General features: G+C 37.2%; 1 non-coding gene across 1 annotated transcript; it reads right to left on the bottom strand.

The window, feature by feature from the left end:
* Positions 1–3,787: 3,787 nt before the first annotated feature.
* LOC149002236 (small nucleolar RNA R71) lies at positions 3,788–3,894 on the bottom strand. Its single transcript, XR_016170546.1, has one exon. It is a non-coding gene; the product is annotated as a small nucleolar RNA R71 (small nucleolar RNA).
* Between the last annotated feature and the right edge of the window lie 4,095 nt (positions 3,895–7,989).

Raw genomic sequence — 7,989 nt, 5'->3', positions numbered from 1 at the left:
TAGTAAAAGTTCAACCAGAAATAGAAAAGAAAAGCCTTCCGTTAAAAGAAATAAGCAGATGCTTTAGAAGCGTACTCAACTACTCAAGAACATGCTGACTGAATTCTTATCAAAACAGTCTAAAGTTAATATAACTATCAAAAGACAAACTAACAAAGAAGAGGAAACCGATCACCTGCTGCAGCAACAACCACTGCGACACCAAGGGGAAGCAAGCAAGGCATGCCACGGGTCGACCATCTTGAAGAACCAACCAAAGCCCAGGGAGAAAAGAAAGGACAACACACAGCCGAGACCGGACAGTCGATGAAGTCACGATGCCCAGGAGCACAATAACTGTGTAGTAGTATTTGTGATCTCGAACTCCACAAGGCATTGTCGATGGTGAAGCACGCTCACGCGCCAGTCCAAAACCCAGGCGGACTTGAATGACGTTCATCTAGCAGCCCCCAAACGCGGACAACGCAAAACATAAAAAAAAAAAAAAAAAAAAAAAAAAACGCGAAACAAGCTTCATTGACACAAAAAGCAGAACAAACGTGCCCAAGTATCTAGTATCCGATCTACACAGAATGCACCAGGAAAAAAAAAGATATGACACGAAAAACCACGACATCCCACTCTGGCCTGAGAATGCACTGATCAAGAGGATGGATAAGAACGAGAAATGGACAGGGAACAGGAAGGGTCCCAAACCCTAGAATGCAACAACATCCCGCCCGGATTGAGGGCTAAGTCCACCTGCAGCAACAAACACAACGGAAGCAACCCCAACGCAACATCTCCGAAGAACACATGAAGTCCCACAGAACCCGATATAAAACAAACAACCCTCACAGTGCCACGGAAACCCTAAGTATCTCGACACCACAACAATCCAGCCCAGACCAACAACTCCGCCTCCCCCGCACCACACAGTTACCAACACCACCAACACATCTCAGAACCTATGCTAGAAGACTCAACAACACCGAAACGACCAGCCCACGGCGATCTCGACTCCAGACAGAGCTCAACATGATCTGCAATGAAGCCCAGGATCCTCTCAAATCTGCACCAAAACGTCACGAGATGAACAAGATGTTCTACCAAGGCACAAGAAAAAAAACAAGAAAAGAAAAAGGGGAAAACAAGAGAAAAAAGGGGGGGAAAAAAAGAAGAAAAAAACACGGAAGGAGACAACAAAAGAACAAAAAAAAAAAAAGACGAACAAAAAAAAAAGAAAACAAAAAAACAAAAAAAAAAAACAAACCAAAAACAAAAGAGAAAAACAAAAAAACAAAAAAAAAAAAAGAAGAGAAAAAAGACAAACAAGGAAAAAAGAGAAAACAAAAAAAAAGAAAAAAAAAAAAAACAAAAAAAGAAAGAGAAGAGAAAAAAAAAAAGAAAAAAAGCCGCAAAAAAGAAGAGACAGAGGGAAAGACGAGCAGAGGGAGAGGAAAGGAGCAAGCAAAGAGAGGCAGAGAGAAGGGGAAGAGAGAGAAAGCAAGAGGGAGACAGAGAGAAAGGGTCAGAGCCGGTAAAAGGAAAAAAAGAATACAAAATAACAAAGAAAAAAACACGATGGAAAGGAAAAGTAAAAGGTAGAGTAATGTTATTAGTAGTTGTTATATATATATATATATATACACAAACACACACACAAAAGGTAAAAAAATGAGGAGTTACCTTTTCTTTTATTAGCTTATATTTTCAATTTCGGTTTTGGGTTTTGTCTAGGGAGAGGAAGGAGTACAATTGAGGTTTGTTGAGAGGAAGAGGAAGGAAAACATTTTTTTTTTTTTGGGGGGGGGGGGGTGTGGAGGAGGGTGAAAGAAGAAGACAAGGCTTTTTTTTTTTGTTTTGTTTTGTTTTTTTTTTTTATTTTGATTAGAGAAGTAGATCATTTAATTAGGTTTTAGTTTTTCTCTAATTTCTAAGGTTAGTAATGAAATAAGTATTATTTTTGGATTTTGATGAACATGAATTTATCATTATTTATTTGATTTGGTTTCCCATACTTAATCAATTAGAAGAGAGCCAATTGAATATCGTTGTGTCTTTTTCAGGAATAAAATGATTTTGGTTATTACAAATAAATATGGAGCAAAATTGGCAAATATATTAGATATTGGAGGATTTTAATCAAAATAAAATCATGGGATTCAATCTTGTTGCCTAAGAAATTATGAATGCTGAGATCCAATTTAATTAATGTAAGGAAAGCATGAGTCTTAACCAAATTCGAAATAGGTGGAGATCCAAGCAACAAACTTGGAAACAAGATTTGAAAATCTTGCAAACATACACACCTTGAATATTTTTCGCATATCTCTCTTGTCTGAACTCGGATTGAGATAATTAAAGATGTTATATAAAGATAAAGAAAAAATATACAACTTTCTAGCTTTGAGTTTTTCCAGAATCTGAACGAATAAGGGTCGATTAAATGGGCAAAGAAGATGAACTCATAGTGTGCGGGATATATAAAAAGGAAGAGTGAGCCACAGTAGAAAAGAAGACGGTGAACATGGCCTTGGCTAACATCTCTCTCTCTCTCTCTCTCTCTCTCTCTCTCATTGCACAAGAAGAAGACCACGACCCTCTCTCTAAATTCCATTATTATTTGTTTTATGAGATTTGTTATAATGAGTAGTTAGTTCCTTTTTCTTTGGAATGTAGATAAACCATTTTTTATTTCATTAATTTGATAGTTATATACCTTCTATTTGATGGTTTGAATTGTGTTTGAGTCTAGCCGAAGATGCTCTATAGCTAAGAAAACTAAGTGTGCCAAGCTTCGGCGAAGGACGATAGTCTTGGAAGATAGGGCATATCTATGAGAGACAATTTTTTTTTTGTTTTGAAGTGTAGAGTTATATCGATTAGTGAAAATAATTGGGGATTCGAAAGTCCAAAGATCTTCACATATTCATAGTTAAAGTTTTGCCTTTACTTTTGTCAATTAGGCACAATTTTTAGATTAATTTTAGTGTTTTTAATTTCTGATTTTTTTTCTTTGATTATTTAACTAATCTTTTTTTTTTCTTTTTTTTTGTAGGTAATTGCAAGAGTAGTGATTTGATAATTAGTTTAAGTTGTTTCTTTTATTTTTAGATATAATTGTTTTTAGGACATTTTAATTGTAATATACATTGGATTGGGTTGTTTAGGTTTTTTATTTTTTTATTTTTTTTATTTTTTATTTTTATTTTTTATTAAATCTCCATCCCTCCGATCCCAAATGTGTAGTTTATGTTCAGAAGACCACATGAATTGCACTTCAGGTACGCCCTAAACCCTCTCTTTTGCTATAGTTATTTTCTCTTAATTTTGTTTATTTAGCTGTTTTTTTCTTTGTGCATACATGGTCACCAATTCCCAAAGAGTTGACCCTATTTGACATAGAGTTAGAATGGACCTTGGCCAGCGAACCATGGCAAACAATTAGCCTCCAATGAGGCTCTTGAGTGAACATTTCATTCCTATAACATATAATCCAGTTTTTTGTATTAAGTTGTTTGACATAGGGGTGGCTCAATATGAGATCAAGTCTCATGTGATTCAAATGCAACCATCTTTTTATGAACTTGTCAATGAAGAGCCTTATAAGGACTTAGATGAGTTTTTAGAGGTGTCCTCCACGGTTAAAATTCAAAACCTCTGTTTTAAGGTTACTTCTTTTCCTAATCTCCCTTAAGGATAAAGCTAAGCATTTGCTTCATTCCTTGGACAACGTTAAAATTTCACTTGGGCAGAAATGCAATAGGAGTTCCTTAAAATATTCTTCCCCATTGGTCATACTAATAGTCTTAAGAGAGCGATAATGAGTTTCTTCCAACAAAAAGGAGAACAATTTCATGAGGCATGAGAAAGACTTAAAGAATTACTTAGGAAGTGCCCCCACCATGTCATTCCTAAATGGCAATTGGTTCAATGCTTTTGTAATGGCCTTAGAGATCAACATAGGTAAATGGTTGATTCTTCTTGTAGTGGGACTTTCATGTGCAAGAATGAGAATTAGGTGTGGAAACTTTGACCCTTAGTAAAAATTTCCAACACGATGCCTCAGTAGCTAGAACTAAGATTCTATCCATTAGGCAACTAAAGAGGAGTGGTCTCTATGAGATCAATCCTACTATTGGGATGAGCACCAAGGTTGACTTGCTATCCAAGAACTTGGACTTTCTCTTGTCATTAGGACAACAAACCCCATCTCCGTTTCCTAGAAGTTTCTCTCTACCTAATCAGACTGATGCATGTGTTTTATGTTCTAACCTTTCCCAAAATGTTGCTAATTGCTATTTGGCTACAAAATACCCTGAGTTCATTCAAGAGCATGTACATTTGGCCCAAGGAGTCTCTAAACCGAGCAATGATCCATATTCCAATATCTACAACCCAGGATGGAGAAACCACTCTAATTTTTCTTCCCAAAACCCAATGCCCAATCCTTCTAACTAACTACCTTATAGGCCATCTCCAATTGATATACAACAAAATGCCTATAGGAATTAGCAATCATCAGCTCCGCAACCCTCATGGAATTTGTCATTTGAGGATAAGGCATTGAAGGTTCTTAGTGAACTAGAGTAAAATACTCAATTGTTGTATTCTCATTCTTAGTCCATTAACAAATTAGAAACCCAACTTGGTCAACTAGATGATGCCATTAGTAGGAGGGAGGCTGGCTAGTTTACTTAGTCAGCTAATAAGTATCCTCAATAATCAAATTGGGGCTAGGAAAGAACAAGTCCAAGCAATCTCTGTTGTGATATGTAGTGGCAAGGAATATTATTCACCTTTGCCTACTCCTAAGCCATTACCCATTGATCTTGAGAGCCGAGTAGAGGTTAATCTGACTCGTGAGAATGATGATATTACACATGAGCCTATTAAAGAGACACCACCTGTGAATGTTCCTCATCAATTTCCTCGTAAGGGGTTGCACATTCGATTATGGAAGGTCCTACTCTTGAGTCTTACACTCCAAAAGCCCCTTTCCCTGAAGCTCTTGAGTCCTCAATTCCAAATTCTAGAAAGAATGCTAAAATGCAAGAAATGGTTGACTTGTTCCAACAAGTTTCTATCAATCTCCCACTATTGGATGTTATAAAGCAAGTCCCAGCTTATTCTAAATTCCTAAAAGATTGATGCACCCAAAAGGGTAATTTAAGAACCCAGATTGCTAAAACTATGCACCTAAATGAACAAGTCAGGTTGGTAATTTTCAACCAACTGCCCCCTAAACTTAAAGATGTAGGTACACTTTTAATTTCATGTATCATTGGAGAATTATCCATAAGTAAAGCATTGCTTGATTTGGGAGCCAACGTGAAGTTTAGTTTATGATAGGTTTGGTCTAAGAGATTTGGAACCCATTGATGTGATTCTTCAATTAGTAGATTACTCAATCAAAGGACCCCGTGGACTACCTAAAGATGTTTTGGCAAAAGTTGAGGATCTATATTTTCATGTAGATTTTCTAACCCTAGATATGGATAATTCAACTACCAATATATTTTCATGTAGATTTTCATGTAGATTTTCTAACACTTTTAATTTTCATGTAGATTTTCTAACCCTGCGTCAATTGTAGCAGGTGTCATGGACATATCATTTAGCAACATTTAGCAACTAGAAACTTAGAGTCAACATCTCAATGCATCCTTAAACCCAAATAGGGATGAAGAATGTTTTGTGATTAACCTTATTGATGAGGTAGTGGTTGATTATACTTCAAACATGCTTATTGATGATGCCTTATGGCATTTCTTGACATTTGGGAAATTTGACCTTAATATTCAGGAAGTAAACACATTGTTGAACCACCATTCACAATTATATTCAAGCCTTTACCTCCACCAGTTGCATCTCCCCAACCCTCATCCTCATATCTCCCCTCCAGTTGGAACTTAAACCTCTCCCTTCCAATATAAAGTAGCATTCCTAGGGGAAAATGAAAACTTACTTGTCATTATTTCTTCTAATCTACACCTAAGCAAGAAGACCAACTTTTAGGAGTGCTTTCTGAAGGCAGCCATTGGCTGGTCCTTAGTTGATCTTAAAGGCATAGACCCTTGTATATGTATGAATAGGATATATTATGAGGATGGAGCGAAACTCTGTAGGGATCCTTAGTATCTTCTGAATCCTAACATGAGAGAGGTAGTGAAAAATACAGTAATTAACTAGTTAGATGATTGTGTTATCTACCCGATCTCTGATAGTGAATGGGTTAGTCCTACCTAGGTTGTCCCTAAGAAATCTGGCATCAGTGTGGTTCCAAATGACAACGATGATCTTGTCCCAACTTGTACTTACTATGGGTTGGCATGTTTGCATCAATTACTGAAAGTTGAACAAAGTTACCAAGAATGATTAGTTCCCCTTGCCATTTATTGACCAGATTTGGAACCCAAAGATTGGATATACTTTTAAGGTTAATCGGCAATGACTAAAGCCCTATATTGATGGCCTTGTTGATGGCCAACTTATTGAGGAGTTGGACTTTAGAAGACTTGCCTCAAGACTGAGGTTGGATTAACAAATAGGAACTCCAGGTAGTTCGAAATATTTGGCCATTTAGTTGTCTTCTAGTGCTTTGTGCTTCTAGTGACGAGTTGAGTCTGATCTTAGACTATTTGTGTGAAATCCTCTGGATTTCTAACCCGTTAACCCATGATTTCAGGATTGCGAACCCAGACCTTGAATTGGCAACAACTGTGAGCCATTTGATTTCGCTCGAAGATTTGAAAGTAGACCTAATGCTAGTGGATGAACCTTGTGAGGACTCGACCTCCTTCCTAGGGTTTAAGAGGAGAGAGAAGATCAACCACAATGGTGTTAAAAGAGGATTTTGGCACGTCCGTAGACTAACGTTGGAGAGTCCGATCGACGAGGTAAATATACCCAAGCGAAGATAATCGGAACACCTTTCTTTCAAGACATTTAGCACCAAAATTGAACCTTGGTTGAGGAGTCAACCAAGGGCCAGTCGACCCCCTGGACCGACCCACCCCCCCACCCCCTCGCAGTGTTGGGGCAAAATCGAGAAATTGTGTTTTTAAAACCCTGTTTTAAGCTTCTATTCACTCCTACATGCATTGTATAATGCTAGTGTGAGGTTGAAGCTTGGAGAGGAGGAGAAAACCAAGGCGAAGCTTGATTCCAAACCACATGGAGGCTTGCCGAGACCCGAGTTCTAGTGGAATCATTGGAAAATGTGAGAATCCTTCGAACCCTCTTCTTTAAGCATAAGTTTGTGGGGGGGGGGGGTTTCTTCACATTAAATGTTGGATTTCAGTAGTTGAGGCATAATTAGGTGTAAGGAATGCTTGTAAATAGTTTTATTTATGATTCCCATTAGTTTGTGAGTGGTTTGTGTGAATCGTTGCAAATGATTTAGCATTTTGACTCCCAGGGATGCTCGAGAGCACTCGCGAGAGCCAAAATTTGGGGCCTTATGATTGAGAACAAATTGGATCAAATTGTTGATACCTTTAGTGTCACACCCCACCCGCCGGACTCGGTTACCTGCCCGACAACCCGTGGGAGTGATCCGTCACAGGAACCACGGTTTTAGTCTATCAACAATAATAAATACAAATAAAGACAATCAAGAACAAGAATAGTTCAATTAATGAATTAAAGGATTACAAGAGTCCAAATACTCCAATAAAATAATCAATGAAAGAATAATAAATCAAAAATAAATACGAGTTCAGCGGAAGCAATCAAAAGAGTTAAATTATTTTATTTCCAGTTTTTTTTCTAAAGCTATAAACTTAGACTCAAGTTTATCAAGATGAGGGGTCCTCCAATTCTTCTCTATTCGTTGAGCGAATTGTCTGGCAACTTTTCGTCTCTGTCCATCAATGGGTGCGATAAGCGAATTGTCTCTCAACGAAAGCAAAACCTATTTAATCTATACACTTTTTGTTGCACCCCTTTTAAAAGCATATATAAGTTAAGATTTAATTTTTTTTAAATAATTTATATCAATACTAA

Source organism: Hakea prostrata, chromosome 10 (genome assembly GCF_041222555.1).
Source record: "Hakea prostrata isolate BN-2017 chromosome 10, UWA_Hpros_2, whole genome shotgun sequence".
NCBI classification, from domain to species: domain Eukaryota; kingdom Viridiplantae; phylum Streptophyta; class Magnoliopsida; order Proteales; family Proteaceae; genus Hakea; species Hakea prostrata.
Note: the sequence above shows the minus strand (reverse complement) of the source record. Positions and strands in the feature narration are given on the sequence as shown.